The sequence below is a fragment of the Echinops telfairi genome, unplaced genomic scaffold, assembly GCF_000313985.2.
Source record: "Echinops telfairi isolate 266 unplaced genomic scaffold, ASM31398v2 ScPeMD7_2573;HRSCAF=3158, whole genome shotgun sequence".
Classification (NCBI taxonomy): Eukaryota; Metazoa; Chordata; class Mammalia; order Afrosoricida; family Tenrecidae; genus Echinops; species Echinops telfairi.
In genome coordinates, this window is record NW_022106471.1 from 4601566 (window position 1) to 4621366 (window position 19801).

Below are 19801 nucleotides of genomic sequence, written 5' to 3' on the forward strand. Positions count from 1 at the left end.
GGACCTGGAGATATAACCTGGTAAGTGCAATACATCCGTCACCTAGGGACAACTATTGTATGAGCCCATTTTTAAAAGATTGAAGAAAGCTTCACCCAGAGAAAGAAACATTCTTTGAGGGTCATCAAGTTTGGGAGGGGAAGGAGGATACATCCTTAATTGGAGAATGGACGCATATTAACTTTAGTGACCCTTTAGTGATTTACAATAAGGAATAGAGAAATACAAATGCCCAATTGCAAAGAAAATCATCAAGGGCAAATACTAAGTGTTGGACTGTGAACCACAAGGTCAAGCTCATCAACTCCCTCCTCAAAAGAAGGATAAGGTTATCTGTTCCCATAGAGCTTGAGACCCTCAGAAACCCTATACACGGCTGCTATGCCTCCTGATTACCTTGATAGCAGTGGACCTATTTTACTGTTGTGCTTTGTTTATTATACCCACAAACCTGCAATAAGACTAATAACAAACACTATCTCCAAATAGAAAAACACATTGGTAGACACACAAGCTAAATAGATGTGGGAAGGTAAATGAAAGCAAACACACGATCTTTCTCTATGTGTATCTGCACATGTTGCAAACATATGCAAGGTTAGTTGATACCACACAGTGAGCTGAGCTCCGAAAACTTTTTTACCGCAGCGCCATAGAGTTCCCGAAGACCAGGTTTGACATCCTACTTTGATGAGTAGTGACCGGAGTCTTAAAAACACTGGAAAAGCTTTTGAAGATGCATCTACATCTCTGACCTTGTCAAAGCAAAGACGAATGAAGCAAATAAAACTTTCAAGGAAAGACAGAAGGACTAACGGACCACATGGATCATAGCCTCCACTGTTCAGAGACCAGAACTAGATGGCGTTGGCCCCCACTATTTAATGGTCTCATCAGGATGACAACAGAAAGGCCTTGTCAAAGACAGAAGGAACAGCAATTAGAACAAGGTTCAGGACCATACAGTGACCAGTCTTATGGCTCTTCCAGAGAAAGCCCAACTCCCCAAACAATGGCACTTGAACGACCGTGAAGCCTAGAACTGAACTCACCCTCCACAAAACAATACAAAATGTGGACACATTGGTGACTGGAAAAATATGAGTCATTTGCTCTGTACAAGTTCCCCCAATTTACACTTTTAAGAAAAACAAAAAAACAAACAGAGAGAAAGAAAGAAAAACGAGAGTGGAAATTGCCAAAGCTCTTGCAATAGAACAGGAGTTTTTTCAAGGTTAGAGAGATTAGTGTGACTGTAATAAATTTCAGGAAGGGCAATTAAGCAACGAACAACCCAGTTAAGCAATGGACAACTCTTTGTAGAATACTTCTGACTGATGTTCAAGAAAAGCTATGTTTGTATAAAACCAGGGTGGGCCCCAAAGTGCTTTGATATCACACTGCTCCAAAAGTGCTGAAGTCAGGATTCCCAGCATGAAATACAAGTAGCATGTTGACACCCCTGCCTTGCAGATAGAAAAAATTACAAACCAATGTGGTGGTGAAGAAAGCCTTGACATATATTTTGTCGATATTAATAAGGAACTGACACTTCTTGAGAGAGGATTCTCTATGTGGGGAAAGTGCATGTTTCATATGATTTTTTTTTGTGCCTTTTTATTCTAATGCTAGCTCTGAGTTGGATGGTACATATTAAAATCAATTTATACTCCTTACTCTTGGAAGAAGAACAACCAAAATGTTTCTTTTTCTTTTTTTTCCCAATCATTTTATTGGGGGCTTGTACAACTCTTATCACAATCCATCCATCCATTGTGTCAAGCACATTTGTACATTTGTCATCAGTTTCAAAACATTTTCTTTCTACTTGAGCCCTTGGTATCAGCTCTTCAACCCACCCCCCTGAATCCTTGATAATTTATAAATTATTATTTTTCATGTTTTACACTGACCAATGTCTCCTTCACCCACTTTTCTGTTGTCTGTCCCCCAGGGAGGGGGTTATTTGTAGATCATTGGGATCAGTTCCCCCTTTCTACCTCCATCTTTCCCTTCCCCTCCTGGTATGGCTACTCTCAATATTGGTTGTGAGGGGTTTATCTGTCCTGGATTCTGTGTTTCAGCTCTTAACTGTACCTGTGTACATGCTCTGGTCTAGCCAGATTTGTAAGGTAGAATTGGGATCATGATAGTGGAGGAGGAAGCATTTAAGATCTAGAGGAAAATTGTACGGTTCATCTTTGCTACACTGCACCCTGACTGGCTTGTCTCCTCCCTGCAACCCTTCTGTAAGGGGATGTCCAGTTGCCTAGAGATGAGCTTTGGGTCCCCAATGGGCTTTGGGTCTCCAATCCACACTTCCCCTCATTCATAGTGAGGGAGAGTTTTGTTCTTTGATGCCTCATACCTGATCCTATTGACACCTTGTGATCACACCTGTGCTTCTTCCATGTGGGCTTTGTTGCTTCTGACAAGCAAGGACAGAAAAACTTAGTCTCTTATGCTTTGGGCTTTGGATGTCGAATCAGGAGGGGTCAGTTCTTGAGACAGCATGCTTGGTAAGGTAGAGGGCTCAGTGGAAAAAAAGGTCCTTGATGAGATGGATTGACAGAGTGGCTGAAACAATAGGTTTTAACACAGCAATGGTTGTGAGGATGGGGCCGGACCACTGTAGTGTGTCAATGGCACCTAACTGTACAAGGTGACCAGATTTTAACATTGGTAAAGCGGGACACCACTGATAAAACTCATATCCTGGCGAAATAGCCACATGGCAGCCGAAAATCGTATCCCCTAGTTTGTCGTCCATTCTTTCCAAAAATCGGGACTTTTTTAAAATGCCGGGGGATGCAGGAAACATTGTTAAAAATTGGGACTGTCCTGCCAAAAGCGGGAAATCTGGTCACCTTAAATTCCTAACAACAGTGGAGTCTTACCAAAATAGCTCTAGTGAAACGACGGTTAAGTGCATGCCTACTAATCAAGAGTTGGTGTTTCAAAGCACCATGGGAGAAAATACCTAGTCATTGACTCCTATTAAAATCCCGTGTTAGACAGGGTTCTCTAGAGAAACAAAGCCAGGATACTAATAATTTAGCATATATTTAGATAAATAGCTAGATACAAAAGATATAAACAGTTAATTAATGCATAAAGCACTACAAATGGCTCAATACAACTCACTTCCATGAGACCGCTGGTACACCGGCCGTCCTTCAAGTCTTGAGGGCCGTGGGGAGTTCTCTGTGGAGCAGTTCAGGCTATCCGGCCACAGGCAGCACAGGCAGGTCACCAACAGCCAGCCAGTCGACAGGGTCCCATAGTCCCCAGCTCAGGAGATGTACCTTCCAGTAGCTTGACGAAGCAGGTCTTGCAGGAACCTCAAGCTACACGACACAGTCCGCGGGTAGGCGTCCCACAGACAGGGCAGCTTGCGAATGGAGGCACAGAACGGGCAAGGCAGCTGCACCCTCTTCCGATGATCAAAGAGCAAGCGCGAGGTGAGGCTCTCGAGCTATTTATCTCTTCTCCGCCCTTCAATCAATCTCACATGTGTTCGTTGGCCAGGTTGATACAATAAACCTATCACAAATCCCAAGCCACCAAACCCTGTGGGGCAGTTTGATGCGGCCCAATAGCGTCCCTATGAATCAGCATTGCATCAAAAACAATAAGGCCTACAAAGGACATGCAATACTCCCGTGGGCCCCTCTTGCTAAAGCACTTGCTGTATTTTTTTGTCTACTTGGTTGCAGGCCCCTGTAGTCTTACCCACTCTGGTCTCTCCTACAATTTGGGGGTCAGAACTATAGTCTTCAATGAATTGATGGTGCAGACATATGCCTTCTGCACTTACTCGGTTCCTGTTCTTTTTCTCTTTGTATTCTTGATCAGAACCTTGACTACCTCAATGCTGGCTTTGTACTCACTCCATAGCTTGTATTTCATATCTTCCAAAAGACTTTGTCAGACCCTCCCTAGCCCCACACCTCCACGAAGACTGAGTCGATAGCCCACTTATAGCCCCTGGAAACCCCTGCGTTTTCCCTGGAGAGGTGAATATTAGTTGCATTACAAATTTCCCTCGTCTTACGAATCTTCTAGTAATCAGCAAACATCGTGAGTATAGAGAACCCTTCCCGAAGTCGTGCTCCGTCGCAGGCATTCACGAAGGCTGTTTTGAGCGGTGATGAGAGGCAAGGAATGTCTCCAGCTGAAACCAATACCTGAAACAAGCGCTGGCCCCGTGAACGTGCCGGGCTGGCTCGGGAGAATCAGACACCCAGAGGCCCCAAACCCCTTCTCACGTAGAACTGTCAGCACAGTAGAAATGGAAACAGAGAGCCTCCAGTGTCATAGGGGTGCGTGGACGGTAAAATCCAATGGCTCTCAATTCTTGCTGTCCATGACCACTGTGGAAATACAGGGCCACACGTGTGTCAGCAAAGAAACAGGGCAACGAATGAACCATTCATTTGGGAGCAAGGTTGTCCTTTAGGACAAGAAAAGATGAATGAGTATTTTATCCTTTTCTTTTCTTCCTCCTTTTTTTTGTCTTCCCATAGTGTAAGGGTTCACACACACACACACACACACACACACACACACACACACACACACAGAGTATTAAATACTTAGCAGTCAGCACCTGGGAGAAAGACACTGCGTTCTACTCCTGCAGAGAGTGATCGTCTCTGAAACTCATAGGGCAGGTCTCCCCTGCCCTACAGGGTCACTAGCCATCAGCATCAATGCAATGGCAGTGAGTTTCCTTGGCGTTTGAGACAGCTATCCATTGACTACTTAGATCCACTTCGTTTTTCAGCGTTATCTTCTGTCTGGATTCACAATGAGGACCTTAGCCAAGACACCAAGAGTTTTTCATGCAGATGCATCCAGCGAAACCCCCTGAGAGTACGAGCCTCCACTCACCTAATTGACACAGGAGTAGAAAGGCGCACATGCTCTAAGTAACATTATGAGCTTCTGTCTACTGAGCATTTTTCATCTGAAGAAACAAACAAAGGAAGGAAGGAAGGCAGAGTTGGTAACTGCAGTATAAAGTGTTTGGTCTTAAGGGCCATTCAACCCTAAAGAGAAAAAGAATAAGCCTCAGGCTAGTCTACTAGGGAAACATCAAGTTTATTGACATTGCTTATGGGAGAAAGGCTGGGGCTTGAGGGGATGCCTGGCTCATTTTCCTAGGGCAGTTCAAGGCCCTAAAAATGCTGCTGATAAGAAGATGAGATACTTTCAGTCAGTGATCTGTGTGGTTTCCCTCCCCTCCCTCTAGCTATTAAAGCTGTATTCAGTGGGAGACACATAGTAATTTGTTGAAAATCACAATTTGCTAAGAAACTCTCACACAACCCCAAGAGCCCATTATATTAACCGAAGTGACAAGAAAATAGATGTTTTTGACAAGGGAGTGCTCCTATCCAGGGAAGATGGCAGCACGATTGGTGATTAGTCAGCGAATCAAACTTATTTAAACACACTGTCTCTGATACTTAATAAATGTGATAGTGTGGCTTTTTGTGACTCATAAAACTTGCTTTACATTCTACCCCGTGCTACTCTGATTCGGCTCCCTGGGCCCACTTAAAGTGCATTTGAAAGCAGCCGGCAAGATCTGGACGGTTTGCTGCAAAACTTAAATAATTCATTTATGCACCACCACTTTCAGACTGTGTTTTTATAAATGCCGTAACAAGACAAGCTGTGAAATGTTTTACATGGGGGGAAAAGCAAGGAAATCACCCAAAGAATCCTTCTTCCCATGTCTTGTCTTCTGTGAAGGGCGTGAACGATGAGGAAAATAATGCAGACCTTCAACGTCTTCCCACAGCTTTTGCTATGAACCTGTTCTCCATACACACAGCATTAACAGAGCCCCGTTTTTTTCTCTCTTTAATTATGGGTAGGCGGAAGGTGGGGGGAGAAGGGGGGGAAATATGGAGCTGATGGCAATGATTGGAAGTACAACACCTCCCTCCCACGCTCTCGGTGGATGAGTAACAGCAGATGGTGTAAAATATGAAAATAAAAATAATTTACAAACTATCAAGGGTTCACGAAGGTGGAAGGATGGAGGAGGGAGGGGCTCAAAGAGGAGCTGATGCCAAGGGCTCAAGTTGAAAGAACATGTTTTGGAAATGATGATGGCAACCTATGTACAAATATGCTTGATGTATGGATTGTTATAAGAGCTGTAAGAGCCCCCACTAAAATGATTTTTTTTTAAAAAAAGCATTGTGTCAGATATTTAAAAAAGAGAAGAAAAACTTAATTCTTCAATTAACTTGTAGATTTCATGTAAGTCTGATCAAAATCCCAAGAGGCTGTTTTTGTGGGGGAGGGAACCAAGCACACCAAGCAAACCTACCCTGGTGGCCGATGGTGACTCCTGGGGAGTCTTCGCAGGGTTCCGCAGGCTGTGAATCTCTACAGCAGTAGAGTTCATCTGGCGAATCAGCTGGGCAGAAACATCCAATAAATATTATAGACTGAGAAATGAGCGGCTCTTGAGGCAGACTTCAAAGCAAAAATATTTACAATAGTGTGGTACTTTGCACAGATGATATAAACAGTAAATGAAACATGTGAGCCTAAAAAATGTGAGGAAAATTTACACATTCCACATACAATGAAGACAGCACCATAAACCTATGCAAAATATATGTATGTACATATATGATCATTTATGGAGATTCATCAGTGTGATGTTACTTATTTTAAAAAATAATAGAAAATGGACCTCTACGCTATTGAAATTCCAGAAAGAGCAATTATTTAAATATCACAAGAAGTAAAATCAGAGAGGATGTAGAAAACATTAAGTGAATACTTATATAATCTTGGAGGGACAAGATAATTCTAAGATAACCACAAAATATAAACACAAATAAAATTAAGTTAGGTACATGAAAATACTATTAAAAATTAAAAGACAGATAACAAGTTAGAAAAAAATGTAAACCGATAAGACAAGGTTTTATTATCTCTCCTAACATGGAGTTTCCTAACATAGCTAAAAAAAATCAAAATTTAAATTGCTTTTTGTTTTGCCTTTGTTTCTGTTTGCTTGGTTTTTGTTATGTATTTTTAACACAATAGCAATAATAAAAGGATAGTTACTCCTGCTATCAGTGAAAATAAGAACATTGTCTTTCACCTAGACTGGTGATGGAAGTGTCATATTACCTTAGGCAATATTTTCTCAACAGAAAAATTCAAATGGTGATGTTTTAGACTAGTCAAAAATACATCTATTTGGAAACATGAAATATAATTTCAGTAATTAATGTGAAGAAACAATCAGAAGAGTTTGCAAACGGGTCTTTATAAAGAAGTTCATTCCAACTTTATTCATAATAGAAAGAATTTGAATAAAGGAACTTGTGTCCTTGTAAGAATATACAGTCACTGTGAGTTGGTGTCCATTCCATGGCAATGGGTTTGGTTTGGTTTTAGGTCTAGTTTCTTATTGTGGGATATTATGTAGCTATTATTATTTTATGGGAAAATGCTCATAGTATGAGGAAATATTCACAACAGTGTTGAAGTAGACAGCAGACAATAAAACAGCTTGTCATGTATACCACTGAACTTATCTACAACATACACATGAGTGAACACACATACACATACATGATGCTGAGACATATCCGAATACATAAGAAAACAGGAAATGTGATAGCAAAATGAAGAATGTTATATCAGAGAATTAATTATCAAAGTAAGCCTGCTTTAGTCATCATGGAGATATTAGAGTTTAAAGGAACCGTATCACTAGAGATGTTTTTAAAAGAACAGATTTCAGAAGAAATGATCAAGGTAAAGGGCTAAGTGAAAAATTAAAAAGAACTCAAGACGACAATGAACAGTATTATAACAAAATGTACAAAGACCTGGCATTAGAAAGCCAAAATGAAAAATACACTAAGCATATCTCAAGCTGAAAAAACTGATGAGAAATGTCACGCCTCAAGTTGTAATATTGAAATGTTCCATGGGTAAGATATGGAACTATGGGTAAGATATGGAACAATGCAGGAAGCATCAAAAGAAGATTGAAGAAATGCACATAGTCGCTGTGACAAAAGAAAATGGACAATATTTAAACATTTCAAGAAGTAGCATGTGATCAAGAGCCCATGGTAATGAAGGAAGACGTCCAAGTTAAATTCAAGTAAAATTTTGTTAAAGATCGTTCAAAAATGGCTGAAGCATTATATCAGCACGGAGCTGCCAGAAATTCAGGCTGGATTCAGAAGAGGACATGGAATATGGGAAATCATTGTTGAAATGAGATGAATGTTGCTGAAAGTAGAGAATACCAGAAACAAAATTTTATTTGTGGCATATTAATTATACAGTGGCAATCAACTATGTGAATTCTGCCCCCTCCCAAAAAAATACGGATAACTTTGAGAAGAATGGGAATTCCAGAATATTTCATATCCTCGGGTAGGACCAGTACATGGATTAAGAAGCAATTTTAGAACACAACAGGGGACTATTTCACTGCTTAAAATCAAGGAAAGTGTGCATGAGGGTGTATCCTCTCTCCACACTTCCTCAATCTGTATGCAGAGCAAATCATCAGAGAAGCTGGACTGCATGGTTGTGGCATCATGAGAGGAGGGAGGGTTACTAACAGCCTGCGCTATGCAGATGACATGACCTTGCTTGTTACAAGTAAAGGGGAGTTGAAGCACTTGTTGATGCAGGTCGAGGATGTAGGTCCAATATGGATTACAACCCAGTCTCAAGAAGCCCCCAAATCCTCACAGCTGGACCAATAGGTAACATCATAATAAATGGAGAAAAGACTGAAGTTCCAAGGATTTTAGCTCATTTGGATCTAAAATCAATACTTATGGAAGCAGCAGTCAAGAGATCGAACGATGCATTGCATGAGCAAATCTGATGTACAAACCTCTTTAAAAGTGTTGAAAAGCAAGGAAGTCACTTTCAGAACCAGGGTGCACCTGACCCAAGCCGTGGTATTTTCAATGGCCTCATATGCATGTGCGATTTGGGAATTGAATAAGGAAGACCAAAGAAGAACTGCTGCATTTGAATTAGGGTGCTGGAAAAGAATATGGAAAGTATCCTATAGTGTCAAAAGAATAAACCGATGGATCTCGGAGCGTACAGCTAGAATGCTCCTTAGAGGCATAGATGGCAAGACGTCATCTCATGTACTTTGGACATGTTATCTAGACCGGGCCCTGGAAAAGGACATCAGACTGTGTCAAGTGGGAGGTCACGGAAGCAAAGGAAGCCCTTCTACATGATGGATTGACATAGTGGCTGCAACAATGATATCAAACAAAAGCAACGGTGGCGATGGCTTGGGACTGCTCAATGTTTCATTCCGTTGTGCATAGGATGGCTCTGAGTTGAAACTGACTACATGGCCCTGAAAGGCAACAAGCATTCAGAGGACTGTTGCAACCCCCAAGGAGCCACTGTGGTTTTGAAAACACAGGGAAAGCTCCACAATGAAGCTGCAGCAATGTATTTGAAACTGCACATCCTCTTACGGATACCTATAAAATATTTCATGATTATTTTTAAATTCAGAAAGACGCGTTATTTATTTTTTCTTTGATTTGAAATTTCCAATTTTCTTTCAACAATACACATAGGATAACATTTTTTAAGTTTAAAACATTTAAGGAATAAGGCATCGTTTTTAAAAACCTTCATTACTGGGACCTGTCAAAGCAACTCAGAACTTTATGACGGAGTTGTTTCACTTTGAAAGGGCTCTCCGTGTGACGACAATTTGCTCATTTCTTGACCAAGATTTCTGGAACAATTTTCCTCTATTTGACCGTAATACACAACTGTGAGCAGTTGCAAAGAATTTATAAACAGTGTTATGTTTTCTCCACAAAGAAAACACATAGTCATCATTTTGAAAGCTTACTACTTTTCTAAGAGCAGTTTCAAAAGTTTGTTTTACCTTTCAACATATTTACCAGAAGCATAAATATTTCTCCCAAAGTTTTAATTCTACTGAACATACATGTCCTTATTCTGTCTTTTTTTCATTATTATTACTAAGTGTTACAGTAAAAGCCTTTCCCAATATTGCTGTAAACTTTTCACAGACAAAATAATTTTCAAGGATGCTTAAGGTACTTTTGAGTGGCAGTATAATTTATAATACAGGTCCCTGCCATTCCATTGCTTTATATTTTCCACAAAAGACCTCTTGGATCCATAACACTTATAAGTAGTATTTAAACAACTGCTTTTGTCCTAGAAATATTGACTGGCCTAATCCTTTTGACTCACTTTGTCTTGACTGTGCCGCAGTGATGGTCCCCCAATTATGATGCTACAACATCCCAGGGGTTATCATCACTCCCCTACTGTAAGCAATGGGGTCCTTGATTCTATAACCGCAGTGAGCAACAAAATTCCTTCCTGAAGGCCTGAAATCTACAACCCAACCTTCTCTTCCAGCTGTGTAAGTTAGGCATTCCCCCAAAGCAGAGCCTAGGATGAAGCTTTGTCCTCCAAAGTCTTATTACAAGGTCACCATGCATTTGAATTAACTTGAAGATGGTATGTTTTGGTTTGATCTTGTTATGAAAAATTAAACTAAGAAAGAAACACGATCGCTGCCATGAGGTCATTCTAACTCACAGTGACCCGATATAGGCATTACAGGAGCAGATAGGCACATGTTTCTCCCATAGAGCAACTAGTGGGCTTGAACTGCCAACCTTGTGGTTAGCAGTCCAGCAGCACCACCAGGGCTTACCCAAGAGCAACATCCCTTCCAGGGCTTCCTTGAGATAAGAGGCTGAACACTATAGTTCCAAATGTTTAAACCCCTTATACTCTGAGAAGGATCCTGGAGAGTCTCCTGAGGACAGAGAGTTTCTGGTTGACTTCATGCAAATATATGTTATATACTATGTATATATATTATGTATTACATAAATATATTTAAGAGAAATGGTCTTTGTAAACATTTAAAAGTTATAACACTGCCTCATTTCACTGTTATTGTGAATAATCATAAATGATTTATCGTTGTAAATAATTAATCTGCATTCTATGTTCATGGGAATGCACATTTCTCAATCACAATGAACCCTAAATAACATGAAACATTTATAAGTAATATGTATATAGAAATCAAGCAAGAGTAACAGCTTAAACTAAAAAAAGAAAGCCCATTGAAATTTGGACATTCAAAGTGTGCAGGATTATTTGGGTAAGCTCTTTCAGCCTTTGACTGCCAGAGGAGAGTTTTGATCATCATAAAATAACTTCCTAGACTCTTTGTCCTGTGGGAAATCGCCCCAAGTTGGAAATTATTGGACTATGGTGGGAAACCCAAAAGGGAATGATTTGGGCCATGGCCAAAGCCCTGGCCAAGTCTCTTGAAGTTCACTTTGCGACTTTGTGATTGAATGAATGAAGAAGGGAAAGGGTGTAAAGATCTGAAAGACTTAAAGGAGGAAAACAATGAACTATATGAATTCAGGAGCTCTAGTAGAGGCCAGAGGTGCACACCTCTTCTGTTCGTGCTTCAGCAATAAGTATTACAACACCAGTGGGAAGAGCATTCTCTCTTCACCTCCATCGCTTCAAGCGCTGACCCCATTGAATATTCCAGTGTTGCTGAGTCGGCAGAGGAAAATGTGAATGCCGTCCCGGCCATGAGTGTCAGGCGGTGGAGACCAGGATCAATGAGGAAAAGAAAGGGGAGCTGCAGGGCAGTAGTTCAGGAAGATCCATAGATACCCCTGAGAGAAGTCAAGAGAGAGCCCAGAAACCCATGAACAAAAGTACTGATATGGCTTGGGTTCGCACCACTTCCTTGGTGGGCTTTAAGTCTATTGCTAATAGAACTCATTGGTGATTCAGTGTGGAGACGCAGGTTTGATTCCCAGATAGTACACCTCATGCACAGCGGCCACTTGTCTGTCCACGGTTGCTTCGTGGGTTGCTATGATGCTGTACAGATTTCAACAGAACATTTAGACAAAGACAGACAAGGAAGAAAGGCTTTTTTGATTTACTTCTAAAAATCAGGAAAGGAAAACCTTAAGAATGAATCGGAGCAATTCCGTTCCAATTTACCATGAGATTGGCACAAGACTGGTCAGTGTCTTGTTCTGTTAGGCATGGGGTCGCAGGGGCTGGGGGCCAACTGGACAGCACTGAAGAACCATAGCAACAACAATGCTGGGTTTGCAGTCGCTTGTACGTCTTTACTACGTCTGACTACAGGGTGGGCATTACGCCTGGGCCATCCATTTTGAGAAATCGGGCTACAGCAGCTTAATGTTCCCTCTCTGGTGCAAAACAAAGTGTCCCAGGCAGCCAGCACAGGGGCAATCCTTGGAGGGCCTGAGCTGACCCGTGGTGACTGGAAAGTGATGCTTGAGGGGACAGAAGGATAGCAGGGAGCATGAAAGGGTCTTCATATTCTTATGAAATTACAAGTCTTACACATGTCACCCTCCCCACACCCCGTCACACACACACACACACCACATACGGTTTCTTTCTTGAACACTTCATTGCATCTCTGACTTCCCGTCTCTCATCCAAAACCATACACACACAGACACCGAGGTGTGAAAGCAGTCCATCTTTGTCCTTTCAACGTTGACTTCGATACACTCATTCGCCTTACTTCCCTTGGGAGTAAATGCTGGGATAAGAGAAATCTTTATGCATATAGAGAAAAGGCTAAGGAAGGATTGGGTGGTAGTATAATAATCCATCCGTCATTCCCACCTCATCTTCATTCGCCTTAAAACAACAGGAGACAATGCTTTCAAACATATTACCGTATATACTCGAGTATACGCTGAGTTTTTCAGGACAGTTTAAATGCTGTTTTGGTGGTAAATTTAGATGCCTCAGCTGATATTCGGTTTGGCTTATACGCGAGTGTATACAGTAAATGTCTACTAAACCTTCTGAGCCAGTAGGGGGAAATATCCAGGGTTCATGATCCAAAGCCTCTTCCTGAGCATGTGAGGGGAGGAGAATAGAAAATAAACATGCAGACACATCGTCTTAATGCACTGGTCGAAAACAGGCCCACTTGGAGCCCAGCCTGAAGGTTGTATCAGCTGCTTTCCCTCAACCTCTTCCCCCTTTCTCAACATGCACATATTTATAACCTGGGCTTCCCAAACAGATTACTCTGTATTTCCGCCATCTGGTTTATGGTTGTTGTTTTTTTTAAAAACATGTTATGAGCTGCCAAGGGGTAAAGCTAGTAAGATTCCTATTTGAGAGAAAGCAACTCTGGCAGAGTGTTGTAAAAATAACAGCACATCAGCCACTTGGAAGGGGTAGCTCCAGAGACTTGAAGAATGCTGGAAGACCTTTAGAGGGTCTAATTAGGAGGATGTGACCAGACTGTGTGATATGTGTTTTGGCAGATTATTAAAACATTCCCTTCCATAAGTATGGGAGAAATTTTACCAAAGAGTGAAAGGTGAAACGTTGTTTTAATTCTGCCTTTGTTTTATGACCGTTATCGATCACCACTGAAGACAAACTGAAGAAACCCACCTTGGCGTCTTTGGTCGTCCGTCTCTACCGGCAAACAGAGCCCAGACATCGGTACAGCAGGCATCCCTTGTTCAGTGGAAAAGGGTCTCCCATGAAAGTTGTGTGGCAGCAACACTTTGGTTAAGTGAATCCAGTCGCACGTTCAAATCCATGATGAATCTCTGGAATTCCCTGGATGGGATGAGCAGCTGGCCCTGCACAGAATAAAATTCCAGGTCAGCGTGCTGCAAATGGCCTACAGCCACTATTTAAAGCAACAAATCATATCAGTTGGAAAGCTATTATTATTCAAGATATGATTAGAAACACAACATTCAGATCATAATATGTGAGTTATCTCAAAATACAGAAGGTGGAAAATTTTGGGCAAAACTCTTTGGACTTACCCTGATTTGTTTTAATCAGCTATCAATACCTTAAAGTTTCTCACTTACTAAGCTAGGGGTGTGTGTGTGTGTGTGTGTGTGTGTGTGTGTGGGTAGCGAGTGTGTGTATGAGTGTATTTATCTATGTGTGAGTGTATTTATGTATGTGTGTGTGTGTTTGTGTCTTAGTAGGATGTAACTTTTACAATAATCTCCATCTATCATTGGACTGGGGGAATGATCAAGACCATGTAAAATGCAGGACCAAAAGGGCATTTCTGTTTGGGTGTCTGCAAAAATTGATGCCATTTAGCAAAAGGCTTTGTGACATTGATTAGGTAATGGATTGTTTTGCAGTTTGTCACTGCTCTTGTCTCAACCCAAAATTTGATGTGTTTAATTGACTGTATGTTTTTCATTTGAAGCAGTTAATGTATCAATTGGTATTTAATGAATTTTGATAAGTTATGGACATTGTAGTCACTCATTCATTCATACATCCATTCATTAATACAAAGGTACAGAGGCCATTGTCCTTAAGAATGCTCATACTTTTTTTTTTAAGGTTGCCAATGAGTTGATTTTGACTCATGGCAACCCTATGTGTATCACATAAGGATTTTTAGTGGCTAATTTGGTGGAAATTGCCAGATCCTTCTTCTAAGGCTTGATTACGGGTAGAATTGAGTCTTCTACTTACTGGTTAGCAGCTAAGTGTGCTGACAGTTTGCACTACCAGGGACTCCAGAAGATGCTTATGTTGCCAGGAAACTATTTGGATGCCTCTAAAATGCTGATCTCTGTGCGCACAATCTCCTATTTAGTCACCACTCCTTGAAAGTGTAGGAATTACGGTCCCAACATTACAGATGGGGGAACTGAGGTTCAGAAGGGTCTGTAATTGGCCCCAGACTACACTGGCATTGTGTGGCAGCGTATGAACTTAAACCAAGGATTTTCTGAGGCGAAATCCAGACTATTTTCATTACATAAATGTGTTAGTCTGGGTAGACTAGAGAAACAAATCCGTAGACACTCATACAGATTTAAGAAAGAGGTTTATATACAAGAGCAATTGAACATTAAGGAAACATCCCAACCCAGTCCACATCAAGTCCAGAAGTCTGATATTAGCCCAAATGTCTGCTACAAATCTATAAAGTCCTCTCCAGACTCACAAAAACATGCAATGACGCCGAATGGAAGAAGATCACAAGTCAGTGGGTGGAAAGGAAAGCCCAGTAGTGGTAGAAGCATCTCAGCACTGGCAGGGGTCTTCACGTAGCTCCTCCAGTTCCCAGGACTGCATCAGGGTAGACTCACATGGCTTCTCCTCAGGGATGTCTCGCTTTGTCATTACAGTCTCCAAGGGAGTGAGCAGAGAGAGAGAAGTGTCTCCCTTCTGCAAGGAGGAAAATACTGGAGTTCCCAGGAATTCTCAGGAGAAGGCCAGGCCCACACAGAGGCCTCATTGACGATGATCCGATTGACAGACTAGACTCCACCCCTTCCCTCTTAATCTTCTCAAATCCCAAATAGACACCAGATTATGAAGGTTTTTAGAAGTATTAAAAGTGAAGTAATCAAATTAAGATGACGGAATGGGGTCCAAAAACTCTATAACTTTAAGCATTTGTGGCTAAGTATGGGAATTTCTCATCTAATTCATGTAATTCTTCATTTTAAAAATCTGGAGGAAAATGTTCTATAACAGCAGGGGGCTCAAATTCGACCATGCAAGTCTGGCTAGACCAGAGGATATACACTGGTACAGATAGGAACTGAAAATACAGGGAATCCAGGGCGGATGAGCCCTGCAGGACCAGTGGTATGAGTGGCGAAACAGGGAGGGTAAAGGAGAGTGGGTAGGAAAGAGGGAACCGATTACAGGGAACTATGTGTGACCTCCTCCCTGGGGGACAGACAACCGAAAAGTGGGGGAAGGGAGACGTCGGACAGGGCAAGATATGACAAAATACCCATTTATAAACTATCAAGGGCTCATGAGGGAGGGGAGAGCGGGGAGGGAGGGGGAAAATGAGGACCTAATGTCGGGGGTTTAAGTGGAGAGAAAATGTTTTGAGAATGATGTACAAATGAGCTTTACACAATTGATGTGTGTATGGATTGTGATAACAGTTGTATGAGCCCCTAATAAAATGTTTTAAAAAAAAAACAGCAGGGGGAGGGAGAAAACAAACAAATGAACACAACAGGGAGGCTTTGGAAAACTAATGCTGAACTTGAAAGAACCTTGGTCAGTCTGGATTACTAAAGCGCAGTGTGATGAAACCGTAAAACTGTCAAAAAGGAATATCTGCCTTGATGGTTACATGTGTTAACAGGCAAAAAGACAACTTGGGGTTAAATTTGGAAATGAAGTAGTACGTACTAAAATATGTATATAAACTATAAATACATTTTGCTATTTTTTAAAGCAAATTATCATTGAAAAGTTCCCTATTGCTCCCTTTCTCAATTTTTGTTTTCCTGTGTCTGACTTTTTGAAGGGAGACTCTTCAAAGGAAGAGGCCTCGGCACTTTTCCAGGGTCCATAATACTCCAATTCCACAATTCCCTAGACAGCTGGGCCTATAACATGAACTGCTAAGATTCCTAAAACAGATTTGGAAGAGTTATGGCTTTCTTGTTGGGAGATAGTCACCTGATTTATGATCACAGTTTGTATGTACTAACTCATACTGAACGACGTTAAATATTTTGTTTCTTAATTTTGGTTAAGCAAGATGCATTCTCAGTGGGTGTGCACTATTTAACAGGCAGCTTGATGGTCACTGCCTCCCATGCGAATGACAGGCAATCCAGCAGGTGCTTGGTGTCCTCACTCTTCAACCATAAACTTGAGTTGCTATGTTGGTTGGTAACGATTGCACTTGAAGCCATGAGGAAGAGTTATTGTAAAATGATCGTCTATGTTGTCAATCATGACTTGTCAAGACCTTGTTGCTTCTAAGAGGTCATAGTTAGGGGCAATGAATGCCCAAGTAACTGAGGGTAATGCTTCAAGGCTACATAATATCTATCTGCATAATTGTGGCAATAGACCCATTTATTATATGAATATCTTGGCTGTCTGCTAGTTAAAAATAAATCTTTGCTTTTCTTTTTGAAAAATAAAACACCACAGTGGCCATTATATTTTCCCCCCATGATTGAGAATCCCTCTACAGTCTATGATTTATCAATTAAGAGATTTTTCTTAGCTCTCAGGGCAAGTTAGTTACCAAAGATCTTTAATCTTAGGAAAGATGAGAAATATTTGCAAAAAGAGCCAGCATTTCACGTCAGATTTGCTCAACAGGACTTAGATCTGAATCACACACCTGGTTACATTATAAGAGACAAGAGATCAGGACTATAAACCCAAAAGTCAAAGTAAAGGTTAAGTTGGTCTAAATATGTAGAATCAAGAAAACAAAAGTGTTGCAATTTTGACACCATACTGAAGTACATTTCATAGATGAGGGGTGCCTCAAAAAATCTGGAATTGCACTGGGTGGAGAAGACCTTTCATAGTAAGCTAGGCAAGAATCAAGCAACTCACTCTAAGTTAGCGCACTCAGTAGCATCTCCTGGGAAGATACTCTCTGGTCATTGAATTTCTTTATAAAAGAAGTTTTGCTTGAACTTCATTTTTCGTGATGGCAGAACAGCATGCAGCTGTGAAATTTTGTTTCCTGCTCAGGAAAAAATGCTGCAGAAACTGTTGTGATGCTGAATGCAGTTTACAAGGATAGTACTATGGGGAAAACTCAAGTGCACAAGTGGTTTTCTCGTTTCAAAAGAGCTGAAATATTGATTGATGAGAAACCTCTTTCTGGGTGTCTGTCAACTTCCTGAACAGCCGAAAATGTCAACTCTTAGTGCATATGATGTTCATTCCACCAGTTCGGACTGTTAATAAAGCTTTCTGTTTAGAGGTTCTGAAAAGATTGTGTAACAGTGTGCTCCATAAAAGGATAGATTTGTGGCATATGGGGCCTGGTTTTGCCACCATGGCAATGCAACTATTCATGCAGCCATCTCAGTGCACCAGTTTTTGGCAAAACACAATATGCCTGTCTTGCCTCATGCACCTTACTCACCTGACCTCACTCCAAGTGACTTCTTTTTGTTTCCTCAAATGAACAGAGACAGGAAAGGACAGTGATTTGACAACATAGAAGAGATGAAGGAAAACATGAGGGAAGTGCTGTCAGCGATCCAAACAGATGAGTTTGAAAAATGTTTCCAAGAATGGAGTCGCAGATTTGGCGAATGTGTCAAGTGTAATGAAGAGTACTTTGAAGGTGATAAGGTCGTTTTACAAAAGAATTCAACTACCAGGACCCCAATTCTGCCTTGCAGACCTGGTTAGACCAGATGATGCACAGCGGTACAGATGGGAATTGGAAATGCAGGGAATCTAGGACAGATGAACCCCTCAGGACCAGGGGTGACAGTGGCGATACCAGGAGGGAAGGGGAATGTAGAAAGGGGGAATTGATCACGGGAGCTACATATAACCTCCTCACTGGGGGACGGGCAGCAGAGGGGTGGGTGAAGGGAGACGCCGGGCAGTGTAATATAAGATATAATAATAATTTGTAAATTATCAAGGGTGCATGGGGGAGGGGGGAGAAAGAAGGGAGCGGGAGGGGAAAAAAGGAAAATGAGCTGATTCCGGGAACCCAAGAGGAAAGCGAATTTTGGGAATAATGAGGGCAACAAATGTATAGATGTGCTTTACACAATTGATCTATGTATTGTGATGAATTGTATGAGCCCCAATAAAGTGATTTAAAAAAAAGAATTCAATACAGAGCTTTGATTTAAAAATTCCACGGGTTTTTTGGGGGGGGCGGGGGTGGAACCCCTCATATGCTGGGAGTGTCTTCATTAGTTGTGGCCAGAGGACAAAGCTCACTTTTGCCTTAGGAGAATAGCAGGGCATCCGGGATGGATTACTAAATCTTGGGAATTGTGTTACTATACAGGACAGTGTAGAAGTCCTCCTGTGGTTTTCCAAGACTGTAAATCTTCACAGGACTGGAAAGTCTCATATTTCTCTCAAGGAACAGGTGGGGTATTGAACTGCTGATCTTGCCAATAGCAGGCCAACTTGTAGCCCCCTATACTACCAGGGTTCCTTGGCAGAGGAGCTCGATATACATGTTTGAATATAAAAATGAATTAAAATAGAAAATTTACTATCTGTTGTAGTCAAAAGACAGTGTGTGGACCCAAGGAATCTACTAAGGCAACTAAAAAAGGTTCCTTGCCATCAAGTGCTGGGCTCTTTTTAGTCAAAGTCAATGACCCAATGTTTTTGCCTGACACTGATTTAGCGAAGGGCTGGGAGGCCAATCCTGACCCAGAAGACATGTGACCAGTAACTTTTGAAAAAGAACATTCTGGAGAATTAAAATAAATTAAGAAAATTGTCCTCTTGGAACCCCTGGCTTAGTGGATCTCCAATGAAAGGGGACCCAGAATTACAGGTTTTAATCTGAGAGGCAAACATCTGCCCTCATAATAAATGATACAGAAAAATTTCCCCTGGCATCAACCCCAATGCTCAATGGAAGTAGAGTTCAATCAGTTAAGAAATCAATCTGTACAAAGCAACAACTCACAGGCTGCAGCTTGCAGTTGGACTATACTCACATAAAATCCTCATATCAACGGGACTTAAATTCTATATTTGGCATATTGTGTTTTGCCAAAATTGCATTTGTCAATGCAATCGCCTTTTACCCCAGGGGGATGATTGATAATGTTTTTCTTTTTTGTTTCTTTGATTTCTTGGGGGGGGGGTGTTGTTTGCTTGTTTTTGTTGTTGTTCTTGATGGTTTTGTTTTTGTAAACAAAAGTAACCAAAGTTATTCAGAATCCATGGAGAAGCAGAT

At 41.2% G+C, this 19801-nt stretch overlaps 1 pseudogene; it reads left to right on the forward strand.

The window, feature by feature from the left end:
- The first annotated feature begins 7719 nt into the window (after positions 1-7719).
- The window catches only part of LOC115870887, a 50934-nt pseudogene continuing 38852 nt past the window's right edge, over positions 7720-19801 (forward strand).